This window comes from Peromyscus leucopus, chromosome 1 (genome assembly GCF_004664715.2).
Source record: "Peromyscus leucopus breed LL Stock chromosome 1, UCI_PerLeu_2.1, whole genome shotgun sequence".
NCBI lineage: Eukaryota > Metazoa > Chordata > Mammalia > Rodentia > Cricetidae > Peromyscus > Peromyscus leucopus.
Genome location: NC_051063.1, coordinates 110,864,247 through 110,889,328, shown reverse-complemented (window position 1 = coordinate 110,889,328; position 25,082 = coordinate 110,864,247). Strand labels below are relative to the sequence as shown.

Genomic DNA, 25,082 nt, shown 5'->3' with positions numbered 1-25,082 from the left:
CTAGTATGAAACAATAGAATGTTTCTATGCATATGTTGGTATATGTGTATGTATGTTATACATAAGAGCTGGTAAGTGCTATGAGGATTTGCTAAGTTGAGAAGCAGTTTAAAATGATGGATTAGGTGTAGAAGAATGAGAGTGGTAAGGAAGACCACTTTACAAAGATCAGTAGATCTTTGGCCCAGTTTGAAAGAACGTATCTGCAAGAATTTTGGTTGAGAGTTGAGAACACAGAGATTAAAATCAGAGCTTTCAAAATATACTAAAGAATCTGATCCTAGCTAGAGCCTAAAATGGGGATATAATAGAAGGAAATAATTACAAGCAGGCAATTATATGGGGACATTGTTGGATTTTGAAGAATTTAAGAAACTTGTACATTTTATTTCAAATGAGATCAAAAGCCATAAGAGGAGTTTGGAATTTTTGAATGACTGAAAGTCAGTGAGTTTCAATTCTTCCTTAGCATAACAAATACTCATTGGAAGCTACTCATAAAACTTGTTTTCTGAAAACTCCACTAAACTGCTGTCTTTTTTGCAGTTTTCACATAGGACAATAAATCAAGTATGTATATTTGCCATTGAACTAGATAATTTAACTTTCCATGGATGGACAGATGTGTAATCTAAGAATTACTATGCAGCCTGTCACCTCTGTATCTTCTGAAATCAATGTATCAAGTGCTAAGGAACTGGATTTAATAGGCTTTTATTTACCATTGCCACATTTACTGTGGAAATGACATCAAATCTATGAAGTTACAATTGATTGGAATTGCTCTGTAGAGAAGAGTTTGCTGGCAGGTTGGGGAGATCTAGGCAGGATAGAAAACCCCCATTCTGGCTAATATTTTTGTTGTGGCTACTTCCATTGAGCAGAGGGGATTTCAAACAAGAATTGCTTTATTTATGTCTGAGTAGCATCCAGGTGATCTGTTCACACAGTATGTGATATTCACAATCATTTGCAAAACAGTCAGGATTCACACCAGGATTTCATTAAGGTAAACAGCAGGAACAGAGTCTAGTCACAGAATGGCAAAGCTGGCATTCTGTGCCTGGGAGAAGGAGCTTGGAAATAGAGTTAAGGTTAAACAATGCTAGCCTTTTCATTTACTTACTCCATAACAGTGGGAAAACGGCCCTCATTTCTTGAGTTTGTTTAACTAGAAACAATTGAAAGTTGTTCAATTATTTTGAGGTGACAAAATATTAGTAAAATATTTTGTCATAGCCACACAGATATTTTTATATATTATCTACTCTTTTCACTGCCACAATGTTAAGCCTGACTTTTCCTCTTGGCTTCCCCAAATCTCTCCAATTGTCTGTGTTCTTCTGCTGTTTCACATCTGGAAACTTTACCATGGAGAGAGATTCTTCTACAGTTTTATGCCATATGCTATGATAGTTGTATACTATGAGCACATGATAATAGATCTGTATATAAAGAAGCAAAAGTGAAACTTTATCCAGAATTAAGGTAGCATGTGAACAATAGATACTGAAGAGACTTCTATGTCTCATATCATGAAATAAGGAAAATAGTGATACCTGCTTCTTGGTGTTGTTTGAAATTTCCATTAAGCTATGCACAAATGTGAGCAAGATCAGTTTGAAAGGTGTGTGTGTGTGTGTGTGTGTGTGTGTGTGTGTGTGTGTGTGTGTGTGTGTGTTAAGTGAAGAATAGTTATCAGCCTCTTGGATATGAGGGGTTTTACAAAAGCTGCCTGGCCTTTGTGATCACTGGCCTGTCAAGATGCCATGAAGCTTTGTATCATGGAAGATGCTATCTATTTTCTTTCTAAACATGGAAATAAAGATAATTAACATTATTTTACTTCCATGGAACTTCCAATTTCTCTTTGATTTTATAAAGCATGTACTTGTTATTGTACTAACTTCAATGCAAGCCTACTCTTTCACCCAAAGGAATGAATTATTAATAGTAGATGCATGTGCTGAACTGACATGCAGACATCATTCCCTTGCTGAGCATTAGCAAAGCCATTTTAAGAAATAAAGAAGCTAAACATAGGGTTAATAATATATGAAACAAACAACCCTCTGAGAAGAAAAGCAGGATACTTAAGGTCATCTTGTCAAAAAAACTGATTGTTTATCATACATCATAGTAAAAATATAACTCACATGCATGCTCTTTTGATAATAATGATATCAAGAGGCTTAAATATTCAGTACTGTAACTAGTAAAGATGTGCTGTTAATAATAATCTGCATACAGATATTCAGAATAGTTATCCAGAAAGCAGTTGATAATGGAATCTACTGTAGAAAGAAGGACCACGCATGAATCATGGAAATATATTGAAAACACAGAATCCAAAGGATGAGTCTTAGAGTTTTGCTCTAGAGCCTTAGGGTTTGTCCCTGGAATCCACTTTTAATGTTCTCATCAGAGAATGGTTATTTTAAATGTGGACCATAAATTACACTTTACTAAATGCTGGATTAAGCAATCTTTAAGACTCATTCTAATTCTACAGAATTTAAAACATAAACATATACCTTTAAAATGTTAATTTGTATTTCCCATGGAAATGAATCTATCTATAATATATGGGCCACTTTAACATTTTGTAAATTAATTGGGCTATAACATATATAAAATAATGTACTATCTTTTTAAATGTGCTATTCAATAAATATTTATGTAACGATAATCAGTAATTATTGTATAATAACATATAAGGATGTTATAGAACCTTGAAAACTCCCTTCATGCTCTACCCTTTTCTGTGAACACTACCCCTGCCCAACCTTAAAGTTACTCATCTTCTGATAGTACTGTGTATGTTTCCAATGGTAATGTCAGTAAAGCTATATGGTATGTGCTGTTTAGTTCATGAGTAATTTCCCTCAACAATATGCCCATGAGAATGCAGAACACATAGTAGGTATATTCATCTTTCTAGATACATCAAGTTATTCAAAGTGATTGTATAATTTATAATACCACCATATTGCCAGTTTGAAATCCAGATGATAATGATTTCTAGTTTAAGTACCTCTACATGCTATGTGCAGCACCTCACTATAAGAGCCTTTGTTCTGAATATCTTAACCAACACAGGTTTTGAATTATTTAATTTTACTCCTCTCTGCTAATTGAGATACTGTTTTTCATTTTTCTAATAATGATGCATGTCTATTTCAGTTTTATTAGGAAAGATTCCTTATTTTATTGTAGACAATTACATATCAACAATTAGCATTTCCATGGTTTATGACTGTTTAGGGTATTAATTAATATAAATCTGAATTTCAGACAGTAGTGTTAATTGATTTTTCATTAAAAAACTTTTTCATTGATTTTTTTATTTCACATCATGCATCCTGATCCCATTCATCTCATCCCTTCACATCTGCCCTCTACTCCTGCAACCTACTCCCAAAACAAAATAAAATTTAAAAGAAAAGTAAAAGAAGGAAAAGAGGAAAGAAAAGAGAGAAAAAAGAATGAAGGAAAGGAAGGAAGGAAGGAAGGAAGAAAGAAAGAAAGAAAGAGAAAGAAAGAAAGAGAAAGAAAGAAAGAAAGAGAAAGAAAGAAAGAAAGAAAGAAAGAAAGAAAGAAAGAAAGAAAGAAAGAAAGAAAGAAAGAAAGAAAATCGTGAAAGTTTCAGTGTAACACAGTTGGTCACACAGTATACCCTTTAGTGCATATGTATTTATTTGCAAGTGTTCACTGCAAGGAATAATTGTTCTGATTTTAGGGGTCTGGCTTCTGCTGGGCCATCCTTGGGACTTCTCTTGGGCATCCTGCTGTTGTCTTACATCATAGAGATTCTGCAGCTTTGGATCTTCAGGACCAGCCCCTTCACATGCTCCAGCAGATCATAGATGGTGTGGGTATTAAGGTGGGCCCACTCCTAGGCTTGGTTCTGTCCGGGGTGGTAGCTGAGTTGGTGAATTTGCCACCTCTCCCTTATCCTTATCCTCAGGACAAACTCTTTTGCACCAACCCAGCTAGCATACCCAATGCAGCAAGCAGCAAGGGGGTGGGGCCAGCTCTCCCACTTTCATGCTCTCAGAGCCAGCTCACCGAAACAACTGCCAACAGGGTCAGCTCTACAGGGCCAGGGCCAGCTCTCCTACTCTTGTGATCTCAGGACTGTCTCTTCCCTCTGCCATAGGTGGTCATGGATGGGAATGGGGTGGGGAAGTATATTTCTCCTTTGCCCCTACTACTACATGGCAGATGAAAGCAGGGCCCAGGTCTCCCCTGCTCAAGTCCTCATAGCCAGCTCTCCTATGCCCCTGTCAACAGGGTCAGCTTTACTGTGCTGCCCAGGTGAAGTGCACGGCCCACTTTCAAGCGTGTTGCAGTTGGAGAAGGGCAGGGACAGTTCTCCCACTTGTGACAAAGGGGGAAGGGCATCTTTCCCTCACCCATGCCACGACCTGGCAGAGGAGAGAAACAGGACAGCTCTCCCACTCTCATCCCTTCAGCGCCTGCTTGCCTTCTCCCCTGACAACAGGGTCAATTCTACTGTGCTGCCAAGACCTGCTCTCCAGAGTGCTGCAGCTGGTAAGGGGCTGGGCTAGCCCCTGCTCTCTTGACCTGAGGCCAACATTTCTGCTTGCATCAGGTGGCAAGAAGAGAGGGGAAAGGGGCAAGGGTGTATTTATTTTGTCGGCGTGGAAAGTTTTGTTAAGCATAATAACCCTGTTTATTATTTTCAATAACTCTAAACTTAGGTCATGAAATCTATGTTTCATGTAATAGTCAAGCCAATTTTACTCCATTAATCTCTAAGGTGAAATCAAGCAATGTGCTTAGTATACACTGCAAGATGTCATCATTGGCTCTATGCAACTTTGTAGGTTCTAAAATCTTCTTTCATGTAGAAGATCTTACAAAAGTTAGGTCCATAAAGAGAAGGGTCACATCTGTGATGCTCAGGCAATACCCCTGGTGCAACATGACTTTGATCACATAATGATTGTTCTTCTAGTCCTTAGACTGTTACAATATATGATGGGCTTTCTCTTTCCTCATATTGGAAGGCATACATTTTTTTCTTAATACATACTTTCCTGATGAAATTATACATAATATCAAATTGTTACTAAATTTTTTTTCCAAAAAATGGTGTATTAAGTGTAGCCAGGTTGTAAGCTTTGATTTAAGCATTCAGTAAAATTTACATTATCAAACCTAAATGGAAACTTAAATATTGTGTTTCCTATATATCTGGCACACTTATTTGATATGCATACTCTATGATACTTAGAACCCTATGAAAATAGTCGTCTCTTTGGTTTTACAAATAATATATATATTTAATATAAATATTTCTACTACATATAGATATTTATGTTTTGTGTATAAAAATAACACAGTTGTTTATATGGATTTTGCTTCATATATATAAATAGTTTTAAAATACAAAAGAATATATATATATATATATATATATATATATATATATATATATGAGTTAAATATAGCAAAGCTATCAAGCTGAGTTGTATAAATAAAAGTTCCAGGAATATATCTGCTTTTTTGAGATGGGATCTTACTATGTTGCCAAGGCTATTTCAAAGTATTGGACTTCAGTGATCCTGAAGTCCTTCTCTCAGCCTTTTATCATCGCCTCCTAAGTGCCAGGAAAGTGTAACACATGTTCTCCATGCTCAGCTGGCTTCAGATGTTTAACTGAGAAAAACAAGTAACAATACACAAAGGAAGACTAAAATGACAAGGTGCTTCAGTGATATTCTCCCCACAGACTCACCAAAATAACAATTACTCACGTTGCAGTCTTGTCTCCTGAAAGCCAAAGAAATACAGCAACCTTTCCCAAACTTTGACTTTTACAATTATTCATCCTGCAATTCCCTTCCAAGATGCTCCTGTGGCTGTGATACAGTTTGTCCCATTTATGGCTGTGAGCACTCAGTTTTGATATTTGTATATCTTTAACATCAAGAGAATAGAGCTCTATGCAGTCTGACAACTTTCTCTTATTCCTAACAAAAATAGCTGTGAATAATTTATTCCTAGTTTGGCAGTGGGACAATTGTTGCTTGGTCAGATCTGACTCTTCAAGATAATTTATTATTTTTACCATTGCACAAAAATCGGATTCCCAATAGTTGTTAATTTCTCATGGCCATATCGTTCTTATATGGTTTTGTCCTAATAATTCCAAGTGTGAACTGAAATCATCAGTCTATAATGTGACTTTTTCAGAAGTTTTGCTCTTATAACATGATCTACAAGATTTGGCAGGCACTCAGATGTAAGAGCCATCTATCTGTGATAAAACTCTTTTTTAGGGCACTCTGTAGAATTGTTCTTCTCCCTAGTGGTTGTGTTCTCACTACTTGCACAATGAAAGGGAGAGAAAGTCATGCTTTCGCATACCTTTAGATCTGCAAAAATTATCTCTTCCTGTAATGATATGTCACATTCCAGTGGCATCTCTGAGAGTTTTCATACCAGTTAAAGTTTGGTTCAGAACATAAACTTCAATAATTTCAGATGTAGTAAAATTTTTATGAATGCTCCATTCTGCTTCATCAGAAATAGTAGAAAATAGCATCCTTGATAGCGGCAGAATGGGAATCTCTGTTAGGCTAGTAAAGTGTGTATTCTACATTCTGCAAAGTGCTTTATACTAACTTATACTGTAACAATAGTTAGAACTGCTTTTCACTGAATTTTCTCATGACATTAATTTATTAACACTTCTAAATGTAAATTTGATTAAAAACAAAGTGTTTGGCTTAAATAAATTTAAAGTTATTCAGAGATTCCCCCCATTGAATAAAATTATATTCTTATATTAAATAATTTTTATGCCTAATCTAGAACCAAGGACTTGTTAACACATAACCCTTTTCCTGGAGTGTCCACTCAAGACCATCTGACTTCTCTCTATTCTATTTTCAGCACTATTATGAGTGAGAAGATATCCACTCTCCAATTATAGCAGCCTGGAGGCTGACTCCAGAACCTTTGAAGCTTTGTTATATTCCAAGTAAAGAGACACTTTTGAAAGCTGCAAGAGAGGGTGACATTTCTAAGGTTCAAGAAAGTGTGAACTTTGCCACAAAGCATATTAAGCTATTCAGTTGTACTTCCTGAAGTTTTTACTTAATGTAGGCACAGTGCTGCTATTGTAAAACATGCTTTTGATTCAAAGAAATAAGAAAATATTTCAATAAAGGTAATTTTGACATGAAGGTGTCTATTGTTACTAGCAGAGCTTTTGAATGTACTGAAACGATTCCTGACAGTTAAAGGGTTTTCAGTATATATTTTCTATCACATTCAAACAAGCAGGAAGGAAAGAAAAATATGAACAATTTTAAAATTCTGTCTTTTGACACAGTGTTAAGAAATAGAAAATGAAAACTGAATTCCCTAATAAAGAATGATCTAGTGTTTATTTCATCAATCAGCAGTCATAATTTGATTTTTACTTTATGAATATAATATTAATTAGTAAAAATTGAATATCACACAATATATACATTGATTTATCTTTATGCATTGTATTTTATATAATGGTAACACATCAAAACTTTTGACTATTTCTTGATATAATCTATACATTTTACAGAGGCAGCATTCTTGTATGATGTTGCCTTTGATTAATGTTCTTCCATTTGTGCATTTATGAAAGGAATCTTTCAATTAGGACCCTTCATTCATGAGCTACATAGAATCTAATTGCCATTGTAATTAGACAGACAAGGATGTTCACCCAGAGTCACATAGTAACTATTCCTAGAACTAGATTGGATATTAGGATTTCTGAGATCCAGACCTTGCCTTTCCTGCTCTATGAAATGACATCCACAACACTATATGAATATGATTTTTTCTGTATGTTTTCCAAATATAGCCTATTCATAGTTATACAACTCTATGATTTGATATTACCTGTTTCCCTACTACCTTTTGGAAACATTACCATGTATATTATGTAATTATTTCATCTTCTCAGTAGCATGTGTATGTGGATAATAATTTATCTCATCTTTATCCCATTTTTTGGCATTGGGTCATCACAACCCAGATTACCAAATTACTTGTAGGAACTGAAAATAACAATTTTGAAATTGAGAAAACTTTAAATCTTCACAGTCAGACTTCAAGGTATGTTATTAGTTACTATTCATTTTTGTCTTCAGTGAAATACAAAGTTTCTGGGCTAAGAACTGAGATCATTGAACCAACACACATTCAGAAAGAGTCCCATGGGAAATCTCTCTTCAACATTCCCAATGTTCATTGTTGAAACACTTGCGCTATTGAAACCTGCTAACTCTTTGAAAAAAAATGCAAATATTTTAAATACAATTTATGCAACTAGATATCAAAAAACTATTATAGAGGCTAAACTTTTAAAGTGTTTAAAAATTTAAAGACTGTGGGACTTTTCAAAGTTAGATTGTGTTTTATGTTGTGGTATTGATAGTAATATGATATACTGAGGATAAATAAGAAAGGAGTGGTTATGGTTTAATAGTAAGGTGTGGTGATATTGTGTTCCCCAAAATATTGTGAACCCTAATAAACTTATCTGGGGTCAGAGAACAGAACAGCCACTAGATATAGAAGTCAGAAAATTGTGGCACACATACCTTTAATCCTAGTATTGCAGAGGCAGAGACCCTCTAGATCTCTGTGAGTTCAAGGCCACACTAGAAACAGCCAGGCATGGTAACAAGAGCCTTTAAACCCAGGAAGTGATAACAGGAAGCAGAAAGGTATTTAAGGCATAAGGAAGAGGAACTAGAGCTGGTTAAGCTTTTAGGCTTTTTAGCGTTCAGCTGAGATCTATTTGGATGAAGACTCAGAGGCTTCCAGTTTGAGGAAACAGGATCAGCTGAGGATTTGGCAACACAAGGAAGCTGTGGCTTGTGCTTCTCTGAGTTTTCAGCAGTCACCCCAATAAATGGCCTTTGGTTTGTTTTTATTAGTAAGACTCTAAGATTCCTGCTACATGGTACTAGTGTCAAGTTGACAGGGAGACTTTTTTTTTGGTTGTTTTTGTCAACTTGACACAAATGTAGACATATTGAGGAACAGGAAATTTAATTGAGAAAATGCTTCTGTAACTTAGCCTATAGCAAGTCTATTGGACATTTTCTTTATTAGTGATTCTTGTGGGAAGGCCCAGTCCACAACAGGAGGAGCTAACTTTGGACAAGCGGGCCTGAGTTGTATAAGAAAGCAGACCAAGGGAGCTTGCTTCCATATTCTCACCTTAAGTTACTGTTTTCACTTCCCTTCAGGTTAGATGTAAGAAGAAATAAATCTATAAGTTGAAACCATTTCTTCTCCAAGTTGCTTTTGGTCGTGCTGTTTAATCAGAGCAAGATAAACCAAACAAAGACACTAACTACTTCCTTGACTATGTAACACACACACACACACACACACACACACACACACACACACACACACACACACACACATATTTATGACCATTACACTTTTGAAGGTCTGAAGTCATGTCTTACCTAGATTCCAATATTGAATGGAGTCAATGATAATTAGCTGAGGAGTGATTGATGGACAGCACAGATAAAGAAAGGAAATGTCTAAAGTTATAGTAGTAGATAAAGAAATGAAGATAGGAAGAAGGAGGGAGACAGGGAAGGAGATACTGAGCTTCTACAGGAGTACTTGGAGTATATGCTACAAAGTACCAAATTAAGAGTGAGGCTAACATATGATCAGAAATACAAAAAATATAGTTTTTAAATTATTGAATATATTAGAGTTTCAAATTCTGATTACCAGGGTTTCTATTATATTTTTATATTACATAGCAATATAAATTATATAATATATATAATACTAGTAATATGTTCAAAATCAATGACTTTTCAACCAACTTTCCAGTAACTTCACATATGTACACAACACACACACACACACACACACACACACACACACACACACACCCCTTAATACTCATACATACTAGACACACATATATTGAAAGAAATACACAGTAAATCCTAGTAAAGTATATGAGATTCTTTACAAAATGACAAAGAATTCCAATGGCTGACTAGACTTAATGGTCTTGTTTTCTAAAGATGTTGCTTAGTTTTGAAATAGTCTCTTATCACACTTTAACAAAAGATCGATCAGTAAACACAATTCCACATGTGTTTCTACAATTTATGGACCAATACAGGGTCCCTATTTTGGGAAATAGCATTATATATCCCAACAATGGAGTTAAATTTATTTTCCCAATTCTGATGCAAAAGTTAGGTAAAGATAATAAACTTTTCAAAATGTGATGCCAGCCTCCTGTGATAGAATCCCCTTAACACTGTTTCTTATGTGATTTGATGCTCAATATTTAGATAGTAACGAGGAATACATCTAAGTATGAAATTTTGTATGTATTAATACATTCACAAAACATCACTGAATTAACAATGGCATTAAAACCATATAAGGAACAGCAATAAAAGAATAATGTAATTAAGTAATTGCTGTATTCTAAGTTTTGAAAGTTCAATGAAATGGAATATGAAATTGTTCTTTTTGCCTCCACTAATTAGCGGGCTTGTATCTGCTTCAGTAAAGCATGAAGCTGATATCAGTACTGTCTGTTCACCTCAGGACTGCTTTTGAAAATTTTCTATTCTTCTGGGATTAGGTACAATTAAAATGAAATTGGACCCTTGGTTTAATCCTGCTGATGAAGTTTGCTCTAAAGCAAGCCCCAAAGCTTCACATGGTAGGATGTTGGATGAGGAAGGTTCATTGCCATCCCTGATGTGTATTTATTTACTTTCTGCCACTTGAGTTTTTCCTGCCCTAGCTGCTTGTCATTATTCACTGAACTTTCTGAAAGTCCTTCTGGTATCTAAATGTTTTCACTCATGATAGTATGTTTATTTAACTATATTTGAAATAGAATACAAATTTTGAGTTGAGCACAATTTCTTAATAACAGTTGTTTCCATGCAGTGACAAGTTCATTGTTAATAAATAAAAGAGTAAAAGTGACTTGTAGTTATTTTAATGGTTTCTCGCTGAACAAACATTACAATCCTTTGTTGGTCTCCCACAGGGAAAAAGTACAGTGCCATTATTCATTCTAACAAATAGTTGATCATCTTCATACTAATTATGACTACCACAGATAACTGGGCTTCTAAGAGGTCCTGGTGTCAAATATAGATCTGATAAATGTAGAACCTGTTTGTATTTTTATAGTGAATCCAATGTAGTATTGTAGAATGGACCAAATTCTGCGATATAATTGAATCACATCATTTTGAATTTGTTGTATTCTCTTAAGTTCTCTAGCTATTTTGAGCCATTGTTTTATTTTTACTGAATATACATAGAAATAATATATATCGTTTCCCCTTAAGTTTTATAAAATAAATTTGTTTATTTATTTATTCATATCACTATAAAGCAAGCAAGTAAGCAACCATTTAAAAAAGTTTGTGCCTAAAATAGAAGGAAATCCAATAAAGAAGATGCTGGGACAGAAAGTAAGTCTTGGGATAAATGGGACTCTAGTGCCAGAGTCATCATTTCCCCAAATGCCTTAATTTCACTAAGATTGTCATTTTCTGTGAAGACAGTGGTGTAGAACAAATATAAAATGCCTTATTTTTCCAAGACTAAACATTTAATGTAAAAAGTGATATTATTGTTTTAAAACTAGATTTTAGAATAATTTTTACTTAAGATATGAGACTGATTCTGCATTAGAGAAATGTCTATTATATTTTATAGGTAGAAATATTTCTGCTGAATTATCCTATGGCTTAATTAAACACTGCCCATCTTTAAGCTTTATTCTCTACAAATGATAGCTACTTTGACTATCCAATTAATTTTTCCTTTATTTTGATAGGCTGTTATCTTCCTGTGATATTAATTCAGAATTAATTTGTAGTGAACAATGTGCTATTTTAATACATGGGTTTTTAAATAAGTAGAAATGCTTGGCATGTGGCAAATATCTATATAGTGAACAAAATGAACCATTTAAGAATAATAGCTAAATTAAGTCTCCTGTATAATATGAACCTTTATTCTATAATTTAAAGAGTTTTCACCTATCAAATTATAATAGGAAGTTATGATTAATGTAAAAATTGAGAAGTCTATATAATCAATGCCATTGTGCTTGGTGAGTTCACAATAAACATACAATGTCTTTATGGTAAATGAAGACCACATGAGAAGGGGAGGAAGCAGAGAGCTAGGGAGGCCCACGGAGATCCACAAAGATACCCCCACAAAAGACTGCTGGCAATGGTCGAGAGACGGCAGGAACTGACCTACTCTGGTGATGGGATGGCCAGACACCCTGTTAGTTGTGCCATAAACCCCATCCAAGGAAGGTCTGAGGAATCTGGATGCAGACATCCACGGCTGGGCCCCTGGTGGAGCACTGGGAGTCTAATTAGTGAGAAAGAAGAGGGTTTATATGAGCGAGAATTGTTGAAGCCAAGGTTGGATAAAGCACAGGGACAAATAACCAAATGAATGGAAGCACAGGATCTATGAACCAAAGGCTGAGGGGCCCCAACTGGATCAGGCCCCTGAATGGGTGAGACAGTCATTTGGCTTGATCTGTTTGGGAGGCAGCTGTGTGTTGGTGCCGGGTCCTGGGCTAGTTGCATGAGTTGGCTGTTTGAATCCTGGGACCTATGCAGGGACGCTTGGCTCGGTCTGGGAGGGGGGACAGGACCTGGCTGGACTGAGTCTACCAGGTCGATCCCGGTCCTCGGGGGAGACCTTGATCTGGAGGAGGTGGGAATGGGGGGTGGGGTGGGGGGAGGGGGAGGGGGCGAGAGTGGGAGAACAGGGGAATCTGTGGCTATTATGTTGAACTAAATGATGTTGTAAAATAAGTTTACTTAAAAAAAATACAATGTCTTGAAAAATATGTCCATTGTCAATATTTGAGACCCACTTCAAAAAGGAAAGTCATATAGAAGGGTTATACACCTTTAGAAGGAATAGAAAAATGACTCAGCCATTAAGAGCACTTGCTCTTTTTCCATGGGACCCAAGTTTGGTTCACAGCATCTATACCACACACAACACACACCTGTAACTCCAGGTCCAGAGAATTTGACTTCTGCCTCTGGCTTCTGTAGGCACCTGCACTTAGATGCATATAACCTCACACAGATACACTTAACACACATAATTAATTCCTTTTTAAATCTTAAAAATTTAATCACACAAGAGAGAAAAAAAGAAATAAATGGCCTAATTAAATTATTATAATAACATGCTTTTCTGATAGGCTGTTGGGACTTTGTTAATTATTTTTCCCAGAAGTAGCAAGCTGTAAAATAAGCTGATTGCTCAAAGTAACATATACATGGGAGCTACATGCACATAGGTGTTACTGACTTACTTGATCTTGTATAATAGCAAAATATTTATTACAAATTATATATTTATTGTACATATGCACACTTATATATATATGAAAGTTTGTATATAAAAATTTAATAACTTGATGTCTCAGTGTTTGACTTAGTACTTCATATAAGAAACACAGACAGTAGTTTGGATTCTGACTGATCTGCAACTCTGTGGTACCTAGGAAATAAAATCAGCTTAGATATCCATCAACTGTTGAATTGATAGCAAAAATATGATTTTATACTTCTGTAAGGAATGAAACTATTAAATTTACAAGGAAATAGATGGCACTTGAAAAACCATACTGAGTGATGTAACCCAGGCACAGAAAAACATGCTCCCCTTCTAATGTAGGTCTTAGCTTTGACTCTAGTATTTTGCAGGAGACCCTAGGATCAATCTGCAATACTACCCTAACTAATTAGTTAAATGGCTGATTGGCTATTATCAACTCACAAGGAATTTCTAGGATATATCTTGTCATCACTAATACAGTCAGCAAAAACAAAATAGATAATGTTTTTTTTAAAAAAATATATTGCTTCATTTCACTTTTTATTTTTCAATATAAAGCTTTCTATAGTTAAATGTTTCAATCATTGCATAAGTATAGTTCATTTGCAACATTTACTCAAAATATTCAGTGTGGACAATTTAGAAAACCAGCTGTGTATTGGATAATTGAATCTGTTTAAATATGGAATTAGTTATTCAAGCATTACGAATTCTCATTAACACAGGATTATAGAATGTGCTATATACCATAAAAACAAGAGCTAAGAGACCAGAACACTTAAGTTGGTTATTTCTACAAAAATCTTCAATTTCTCAACTTTTCCATATTTTTTTAAATAAAGTACTTCCCTTTTAAAATTTTAGTTATGCATTTTTATGAGTCCTGTGCCTGTGTGTATACCTGCAGGCCAGAAGAGGGCATCAGATCGCATTATAGATGTTCATGAGCCACCACGTGGTTCCTGGGACAACCTCAGGACCTCTGGATGAGCAGCCAGTGGTCATAATAGCTGAGCCATCACTCCATCGCTGCCCATAATTTTATAATATCACTGTTACTGCCATAATATTAGCTATGCTTAAGAAATCCGCTAGATGTATTTAAAAATGATAATCTAAAGCACTGGTTCCCAACCTGTGGTCTGTAACAGCTTTGGGGTCTCATATCAGATATCCTCCATAGCAGATATTTACATTACAATTTATAACAGTAGCAAGATTGCAGTTATGAAGTAGCAACTATTTTTTTTAATGGTTAGGAGTCACCATAATATGAGGTAATTAGAAAAGAACTATGAAGTAATATTAAAGGGTCACAGACTTAGGAAGGTTGAGAACCACTAATCTACACTATCCTGGATGGATGGTCTGGGAGAGAGCAACATTAAATTATTTGCAGGCTATTACAACCTCAACAATCAGTTCTTCATAACACTCAGGTCTGTTGAGAGGCATCATGACTGTATTACGTGCATGAGGTATTCTAGCAATGTAGAAGAAATTTATTTACACAATTGTTTCTTAGAAACTTTCCCTTTAAAGTAGAAAGGATTTTATTCAGAGTTTCACAGAGAGAAGCATGGAGTACTTCTGGAATTGAAGTGAAATGAAAATGGAGTCTGTGGGGTATGCTTAACTAATTCAGTCCAAAACCAGATTTAATTAGTCAATTATATAATAAACATCAGAATTCATAAACAGTGCACATCTGAGTGTGTTGAATAAAAGTTGCAAAATTGCCTATCATAACTGGTGATTTAAACAGCATTAAAGATATGTAAATGCAAAATAATTTCATTAGAACTTTAAGGAGGAAAAAGGTAATTAAAAAAGAACTATGAAGTAATATTAAGTTGCTTCCCATTTGAAATGCACTAATGATATTTTGGGAGAAGATTACTGTAATTTAAGTCTCTTCAGCAGCCAAGCTGCAATTTGACTGGCTCTCCCCTCTCCCCTTTTGAATTTGGTAAAATATAAACAGTTAAGGAATTTGAGAATTTATTATGACATCTGCTTGATTTCAAAGGGGTGTTTGGCAGAGTTCCGTCATTTAGTGTTGTTTGTATATACAGGATTTCAGGATTGACCACTTGGATCTTGATAACCAATTAGGGGATTATGTCCCTGGGGAAGACACCTCTCTATCTTTCTGTCTCTCTGTCTCTTTGTCTCTGTCTCTCTCAACATCTCTCTATCAGCAGTTGTTAACCGCTTGTACTTCTTTGTCTAGGTGTGGGTCCCTGTGAGACATCCTCTTACCATTATAGAATATTTATCGTTGGTATTATTTTGTTCTTTTTTTTTATAGGTTGCCACATGGTTGTGTTACTGTGGGTAAAGCTTTTCTATCATTACTAGGAGGCACAATCTCATAGGAGACCTCTAGTTCCCATGACTCTTAATCTTTCCTCTTCCTTTTTTGCTATGGTCTCTGAGCCTTAAATGCAGGAGTTAGTGGTAGAGGTAGTGGCTGGGCTCCTGACAAACAGTTTTTCTCTGTTTAACCAGTTGTAATTTTTGTGATGGTATTGATCTGCTACAAAGAAAAGCTTCTCTGATGAGGGATGAGAGCTATACTTATTGGTGGGTAGCTTTAAGGATAAATATTTAGAATGCAGTTAGAAATTATGCTAGTATAATTGTATAACATATGTCTAGTATAGTGATAGTACTATGTTCTCCTCTAAATTCCATGACCTCACTAGTGGCCACCATCTCAGTAATTGGCTAGGTTTCCTGTTTTAGGCCTGATTTCTCTCCTGTTGGACAAGCCTTATATGCAATGAGAAAGAGCTCTTGGTTACTGTGAAGTTATGGGTGCCACTTTGGGGTCTTTGGGAGTATCTTTGATATGTTACAGTTCATCGCTCGCAACTGATTAAGACTATTGATATATGATTCATTTATACTATATTTGAAGATACCAATACGTATGAAATTATTCCAGATTTATTTGGATATATTTATTTTGAGATTATGTATTTATTATGAATTTTCACTCCCTTGCATAAATCATTTGCTATGTAAATCTACTACAGGTTTTAAAAAAGAAATAACAGGTTTATTCATCAGTTAATTTATTTTCCAAAAACAAACTCAAATTATCAAATTGATTTATTTCCTGCATTTTCATGCACCGTTAACCCACATTATTCTGTTACCTCACTGGCTGTATATTATAATTTTTTTAAAAGTGCTTTCCATGTAGCTAAGGATGACTTGAATTCTTGATACTCTTTCTTCCACGTCTAAATACCGTGGTGACAGTCCTCTGCCACTGTGCCTGGCTATAGTATTTCTTTCTGAAAATTATTTCTCTTTTGTAGCTGTTCATTATGAATCACAAGCTGCTTGTGCCCATCAGTGCTGCAGACATGGAAATCATGAGTTCAAGAGAGATGTCACCTGTGCCTTTTGTCTGGCACCTACCTGGTTACATATTATTATGCTGTTTCATGGATTGAATAAGAATCTTGAATTACAGAATCCCTACACAGTTATACTTTATAAGATAAAGAGACACTTTCAGGATGCCACCAAGAAATCTGCAGTATGGCTAAAATAGATTTCAATGTCTTAAGGTACAGTTTTCTCAAACTTGGAGATGAAATTTAGAAGCTATTTTTTTTAATAGTAGAGGAAATGACACTTGTCACAGGAGTCAAGAGTTAAAGTTCCTGGGTTAGAGTTTTATTTTCCCTCCAAATATCCTTTATATGGAAATATTGCACTTCCCTTTTCTTAAGTAGATGCACCACTAATGAAAAGGAGCATGGTGTTCATGGACATGTTATATTAATCAACACAGAGCTGTCATGCATCAACTTCAGTGTCAAATTAGGAAGTAATTGAGTGTATAAATATGAGCTTTCATTTCTCAACTTTATTGGCAAAGGATTATATTTGTTTTTACATCATATATCACTGGGTGACATTAAGTATATTATCAAGCAATTAATTAATGTAGACTGCCTCAAAATTTATTCACTTTAGTTCTCCATGATACGGACTCCATACTGAATTTCAGTGTAGCTAAGGGGAAACAAAAGAGTAGTTCCAGGAAGACTAACATTCTCAGTGTTTTGGAAGGTATTTACAGCCAATTTCAAGGAAACCAATGGGAATAAACATCCTGTTTAGCATTTGTCAATATTCTCATACTGTTTAAACCATAGTTAACAATCACAAGAATGTGGTAGAATGGGAAAGAAATAATTTCATTAGAATTTAATATCTAGTATACTCACAAATGAGACACAACAGATATTATGACTTGGAGAGCAAACGTAAGAGTAATATCTAAAATAGTTTAAAAGAGATAATTTGGTAGTATATATTAACTTATGTTTAAATTTCAGATTGTAATAATGTAATGATGTGATTATTCATCAGATCTCACATCTGTACATGTACCAGTTGTATCATCGTACTCATGAACTGACTCACACAAAGAAAGGAAGTAGTCATTTTCTGGACAAAGTCTAATGCTTCAATGAAACACTACTGACAATTTATCATCAAATACCATTAGGTACAAAGTGGATGTTTTTGTATCTCTTGTCAGAAATTACATTTACTATTTTGTTTCTTATAACTGTGATAAAATTCTATAACCAAAAAAGCAACTTGGGGCAGGGGGGAGTATTTCTTTGTACACTTTCTGATTACAGTCTGTTATTCAGGGAAACTGGGAGGAACCCAAGCAGAGACAGGGAGTCTGCTTGCTTACTGGCTTTCTCCCTGTGGTTTGCTTACCTTGCCTTCTTATACCACCTAAGACCAACTGTACAGAGGTGGCATAGGTTGTAGTGGCCTGGGCACTCTTACACCAATCATTAACCAAAAAAAAAAAAAAAAAAAATGCCCTCATGGACTTGCCTACAAGTCATCTGATGGTGGCAAACCTAGATTAAGGCTCCCTCTTACAAGATGACTAAAACTTGTAATAAGTTGCCAAAACATCTAACAACCATGTAAATCAATTCCCTGGACTAACTGAGACTGACTCAGGTTGCTTTCCAATTTAGAAAGCAATAAGTAAGACTATGATTAAAATTTTATATGCTACAACTTTGCATTCATCTTTGAGAATTTGCTTAGCTTCATTATCATTTGTGGTGGACTTTTAAAGCTACAGAGGATGGTTATTCTAACATCACATTTTTGTATGATGGATAATTTATTTTAAAATATTCTATACATCCTGAGACAATTGTGAATGTTAATTTACAGAGTGATCCTGGTTCCTTGCACCAAAACAATAATGGAAAGCTACCAGCAAAGAAAAACTTTTACATCAATTATAGACATGGTATATCATCTTTAATTTGTCTGATTATCAGTAGTTCACTCACAGATGAAAACTGTCTCCCTATCTCTTGCTATCAGGCCACAACTAGTTTTCAATTTGTTGTTGTTGTTGTTCAGAAATAATTTTTGTACAGATCATTAGAATTTAACATACCAACAGGAATATATCCTTTACCTCACCACTGCCAGCTCCCCAAATCTTATCACTTTATCAAGTTAATACCTCCTTGAACTTAAAGAATTTAGATAACTACATTTTTTTTCTGACAATATCATCAAAACAGGTTTTATTGTGTTATTTTAGTTTCCAATTTGATGAATCTCATTTGTTTCTCAAGAATCTTTCTGGATCCCTATTATTTTGAAATATATTTTAACTTGTGAATTGAAACCATTTGTCTGGCTTTAAACACACAGAAAGTAAAAATGATTCAGTATTCATAAAGGACCTAGGGAAATGATGATGGCAGTAATGAGAGATGATGATGGTAACCATGGCAATGATAATGCATCCTGCTAGTGAAATTACCTGAACAGAAATGGTGCTCCTCTTAATGTAATATTTTTTGATATACAATGGTATATAATACATATACATATAGTTAAAAACATAAAGACACATAAATTTGAGTCACTTTAACCAAGGAAGTTTGGAAGTTCCAAGGTAGGAAGTTTTAAGCCATATTTCAAATATCTGACTCATTTTGTTGTCCCAGTAGAAGCGTGGTTTGAGCAAGAATCTATAAAAGATGTAGTCTATAAAAAAAAGCAGAGGAGAATGGAATGGTTTCAAACTTGTAAATTAAATTGGTTGTACTGCACAGCTATCTGGCCAGCTTAACAAGTTAATGAAGTAAGACAAAAACATGAACGGTGTAGTATGATGACACATGTATTTTAGGAATGTTGTAAAACTCTGTAGTTATGAAGACAGTTATAATGATATCAATAAAGCTCCAGAAGGTGTAAGAAATTAGGAGATACCTACATCAGCTTTCTAAAGAACCATAGGTAAACAATACACAGGGAGGCAGTTTCTGCTAAAACAAATGGCTCTCTTAAGGCAGCCAGCATCTATAAAGGGATTGAGACTAAAGATGCTGACGATATAAATTGTAGCTAAAAGTATCAGGCTCCATTAGCTTGATATGCCTTTTAATTTAAGTAGAAATAAATAAGAATGAATCTTCTGAGAATATAACACTATAAAATGTTAACACATGTAGGCTCATTGTTATCACCACTTACCAACTATTTTTATCTAATATTTCCAGGTATTTTGTATGCCAAACAACTACTATGTACAATAAACTTTTATTTTCTTTTAAAAATTGGCTTTAGTCAAAAGCAATCTTTTTTTTTTTTGTAATTGAAAATTGAGTTGAAATTTGTGGCAGCTTCTTCCTTTAGACAGCCATGTAATGAATATCAACAGTTATGTTCTGGCCTAACTGGCTGTGACCCATAAAAATGACTAATGAGGCAGTTATTGATTACAATGCCTAACATGTCAGCATGACAGGCAATACATACAAATGCATACAGTATGTACAGTTGTTATAAAATGAGTGTCAAAAAGAGATTGAAAATTATAGGAGATAAAGGAAAATAATAGGTTTCATGATGTCAGTAATATTTATATATAAGAAAAGTAGATGACCAGGATTCAAGATTTTTCTTCTTACATTTAATATTTTTAAACACCAAATACATCATTTGATATTTCTCACTTATAGCTGTATTTAAAACTTGTGACTTAGAGGTAACAGTTTTACATGTAAAAGACATTAAAATTATTGTGACAAAGTCATGGGGATAAAAGTTTTTTTTATTATAATGCAAACATTTCCTAAATAATAGGCAAGAGGCTAAGAAGTTCCAAATCTCCTCTTCTCTCTCTATCATTAGATATGATTAAAACAATGAAGCACAAAAATTATGGACTACAAAATATTTGCAATATTTTACCTAAAAAAATTACTTTTGTCCTGAACTAAATTTTTATGTTAACTCCAAAATTGGATACAGAACTGTCACAACTGAATTTAAGAAAGCAAACACATTTAGGAATAAACACATATCACCAAAAACTTGAGGTTGTAGACTAAAAAAATGATATTACATCTAAGAAAATAAAATTTATATATTTCTAATAATTAATTATTACTTTGTATGTATGTTTTGACTGCATATATGTATAAGAGCCACATGTGTGCAGTGCACACAGGCACCAGAAGGTGGTATAGACTCCCCTAGAATTGAACTTACAAACAGTTGTGAGCCACTCTGTGTTTTAAGAACTGAACCCAGGTCCTATGAAAGAGTACCCAGTGTGTAGTGGGTAGCCATTCCAGCTTGGTTCTGGAAGTTCCAACCCCCATTGAGACTCTGGCAACTGTCACGCCTACGAGGCGGGGCGAGTGGAGGCGCCTGGGGACCTGAGAGCTGGATGGGCCAGCGCTCGCGCTGGGCGCTCTCTCGGTGCCGGAACGCTGACCGGTGCAGATTGACTGTGCAGAGCTCCGGAGAACACCGCTGGACTGCATTACACCTTCCCCAGACCCTGCAACCTACCCATTACTTAATTTGTGAGTTACGCCATTAAATAAATATTCTTTTAACTACGTGGAGTGGCCAAAATAATTTCTCCAATACCAGTGCTCTTTACCACTAACCATCTGTCCACCATGAGTCAAATTGAACTGGACTTCCGGTATTGAGTATTGCTGAATCTGATGACTTGACCAGATCAGCATCCTCAGACAACTTGATGTAGACTGATGGTACAGATCCAGCTTTCTCGGGGGGTTATACTATCCATGGTGTTGTTTTCATTCTTATTCCAGTATTTGTCTAAGTATCTATCCCCCTGAAATAATATTTTCACTTTATCTCATACTAACATTTTTGAACCTCTAAATTCCCTTCCAACAAAATGTGGATGCCCCTGTGGCTACAACAATTTACTAGAGGCAGAGCAGTCAAGGAAGGCCATCCAGAAGTAAGTGGAAGCTCTGCCTGACTCAGTAAAATCAATCTTAAATTTGTTATTTTAATTACTAGCAATGGCTCACTAGATGGCATCATATTATCTAATAATCTACCCATTTGTTCTGACTGAGAATAATATTCATAATATCTTTTTTGGTTAGTTTTCTTCTGGTCTAGGAAGAGAATTCTTAAGGTATGGACAGAGTCACTTTAGCCAGCAGGGATGAATGGTCTCCACAGGACTTGTCTCCTTCCCACTTGTTTCCCTCTCTCTGCTTTTGTTACATCCAAAGGATACAAAAAAAGATGTGTGTGAGGCACAGAATACAGTGAGGTAAGGCCTCCCATGGGGAAGTACATTTAGTAGAGGCAGGTACAAGCCCTTCCCGCTGCCTCAAGGCTGTGCAAGGTGTCCCATCATAGAAGGGTAAAGATTTTAATCTATAATTCTAAATACAACCTCAATCAATACTGGTACTTTACGATGCTGAAAATGAAAGGCCTGCATGAGTACTTTGAGATCTGGAAGACAATCAGTTTGATTCTTTTTTTTTTTTTTTTTTTAAAGACAGGGTTTCTCTGTGTAGTTTTTTTGTGCCTGTCTTGGATCTTGCTCTGTAGACCAGGCTGGCCTTGAACTCACAGAGATCCCACCTGGCTCTGCCTCACAGGTGCTGGGATTAAAGGCGAGTGCCACCACTGCCCCATTCTTTCAGCTTGATTCTTACCACACCTGGAAATACACAGACAACCAGGAGGAGATGGATGCTGCCAATCTAAGGGACAGCACAAGGGTTTAAAATACAAATATGACCTCATGTATTTCTTCAAGGGAAAACTACTTATGGAGGAATTGTTTGCAAAACAAACAGGTTCAAATTTGGGAGGGGAAGATGGGTTAGAAAAGACCTTCAGAGGCTATGGAAAGATTTGAGGGGCATTTTTATCATCTCACATTTCAACATCTACCATGTCTCAGCAGGACCTTTCCATGCCCATACCAGCTACATCTCTGGACAGAAGAAGAACAGGAGATTGAAAATGAAGCAGGTCTATTAAAAAAAAAAAAAAAAAAAAAAAAAAAACAGTCATTACTTTTTCATGGCCATTTTTTTTCCTACAAAGTTTGGGTCAAGGAACCCTGGCTATAATTTGCAAGTCATAACTATATTAGAGTAAGTTCTGTTAAAAAGAGTAAGAAAACATATAATCAGATGGGCTGGGGAGACAGCACAGTGGGAAAGTGCCTCCTGTACAAGCAGGAGATCCTCAGTTTGAATCCCTAGAACCTATATTAAAATGACTGTTCTCAGTCAATCCAATCTAGAAAACATCTTTCAGACATGTCCTGAGGATAGTTTAATAGGTGTTAATTGTCTGTGGCTTCTGACTTTTCTGTTTACATTATACAAATCTTATATTAGTTTGTCACCTTAATTTTAATTCCTGTTGTTTATAAACTAAACCTCACACTTTCTCTTAAGTAATATGGATTTCTTTTTACAGTATTAGAGATAGTCTTATTGGATTCTTATTGTATGGATACATGGATATATGTAAACATGTAAATAAGACTATGTACCTGTTATAATTATATTTCAATCCCATTGAAATAACTAACATAATCTACTCGTCTAACTCAATATGCATTTGTTAATGTCACATACCATGTAATCTGATTAGATGTACCCTCATTAACAACAATTTTTGTTGTTGTTTGTTTTTTTTGAGACAGGGTTTCTCTGTGTAGTTTTGGTTCCTGTCCTGGATCTTGCTCTGTAGACCAGGCTGGCCTTGAACTCACAGAGATCTGCCTGGCTCTGCCTCCCAAGTGCTGGGATTAAAGGCATGCACCACCCACCTGGCTAACAACAATTTTCTTTTCCAGCAGATGAAATAACTGTTATAGAAGAGCAATATAAAATGTGGGAAAGATACAGAACATCATATGGCTTTGTAAGTTTCTCTACTGTATGCTGGAGAATTAGATTTACCTATACAGTTTATCATAGAAGACTGATACAGCTCCCCTTTAATAGGAAATTTTGAGAGAATTATTAGATCCTCTATCATTTTGTAAATAATAGTTTAGTATCCCAAAAGTAGTTATTAAATAATCCTGAATGAGTATTAGTAATTGGACATTTTTAGACATACAAACTCTGTCAAGTATGCAAAGTTTCTCTTTATCAATGAGCAAAAGTTGTATTTAAATTTTAATTATTTATATGTAAAGAAACTGATAATTGATATGATACTAATTCATCAAGACACAAACCCAGATATACCAAATTTCGGCCATGTAAGAAAATGGCATTCAGCTTGTCAGAGTAAAACTAATGATTCCACTTCAAAACTTTAATGAAATCAGATTCTACATGCTTAACTAAATATCTGCTCCTCACAACAAATATTTCCTGTGAGTGTTAGCTTTTCTCTTAATTTTAGGGCTATGAATTTTTACTTAGAAGCATGAAACTGTTAATGATATATATATATATATATATATATATATATATATATATATATATATAAAGGTTATATAGTGAAGGAAAGGTAAAATAATTAAGTAGATGTATGAAATATATATAGTGTATACATATACCAGGACACTGTACTGGCTAGAGCTGTAAGTAAAAAAATACTAAAACTGACCAAAAAAAAATTCTGAGGAGAAAGAAAAGAAACATCACCTATTTGATAGAATAACAGGATTATGAAGTTTCCTTTATAATAAGTTGTAATAAGTTAGGACCAACCTCAACTGCATATGTATAACATCCTGCCAGTGTCTCCATGTATTACATAACATGCCTCCAACACTGATAATCTCATTTATTCATTTAAATTAGTTTTTGACCTCACATATCTGTGCTTGTTCTCTAGTTAAAAAGTAGTATGTACCAGAAGAATAATCTTGATATAGTAATAATTTTGATAAACTATAAAAACTCAATGAATCCATGAATTTTTACATGATAATTTAATCATAAACATGTACAAGTGCTTATAAATATCATTTAACAACAAAGGCTCATAACAGCAGTGAGTAATTTTCTGTGATTAATTAAAAATCCTTACTTCTGTATAGTCACACACACACACAGCAGTTCTAAGGCCATAGAAATAATCCAAAGTAATAATAGAAATAATCCAAGTTAAAAGGATATTTCTTTAGGAGAGGAAGGGTGTCAAAGCCACACTTGTCCCTGCCCAAACCTCTCCTCTATCATCTCATTTGGCTGACACAGTGAAGGACGACAGTTAAGAAAGTCTGTGGTTGGTGGGCTCTCTGAAACAAGTCCTATTCACTGTTCTGTGGCCCTGGTTCTAATTCTGGGGAAGAG

General features: G+C 35.0%; 1 protein-coding gene across 1 annotated transcript in view; it reads left to right on the top strand.

Annotated features, from left to right (window-relative positions):
• Tenm4 (teneurin transmembrane protein 4) overlaps positions 1-25,082 on the top strand; it is a 2,730,446-nt gene that overhangs the window by 66,113 nt on the left and 2,639,251 nt on the right. Inside the window, 1 exon segment of the mRNA XM_037206447.1 lies at positions 17,827-17,965. The gene's annotated coding sequence lies outside the window, so the exon portion shown is untranslated.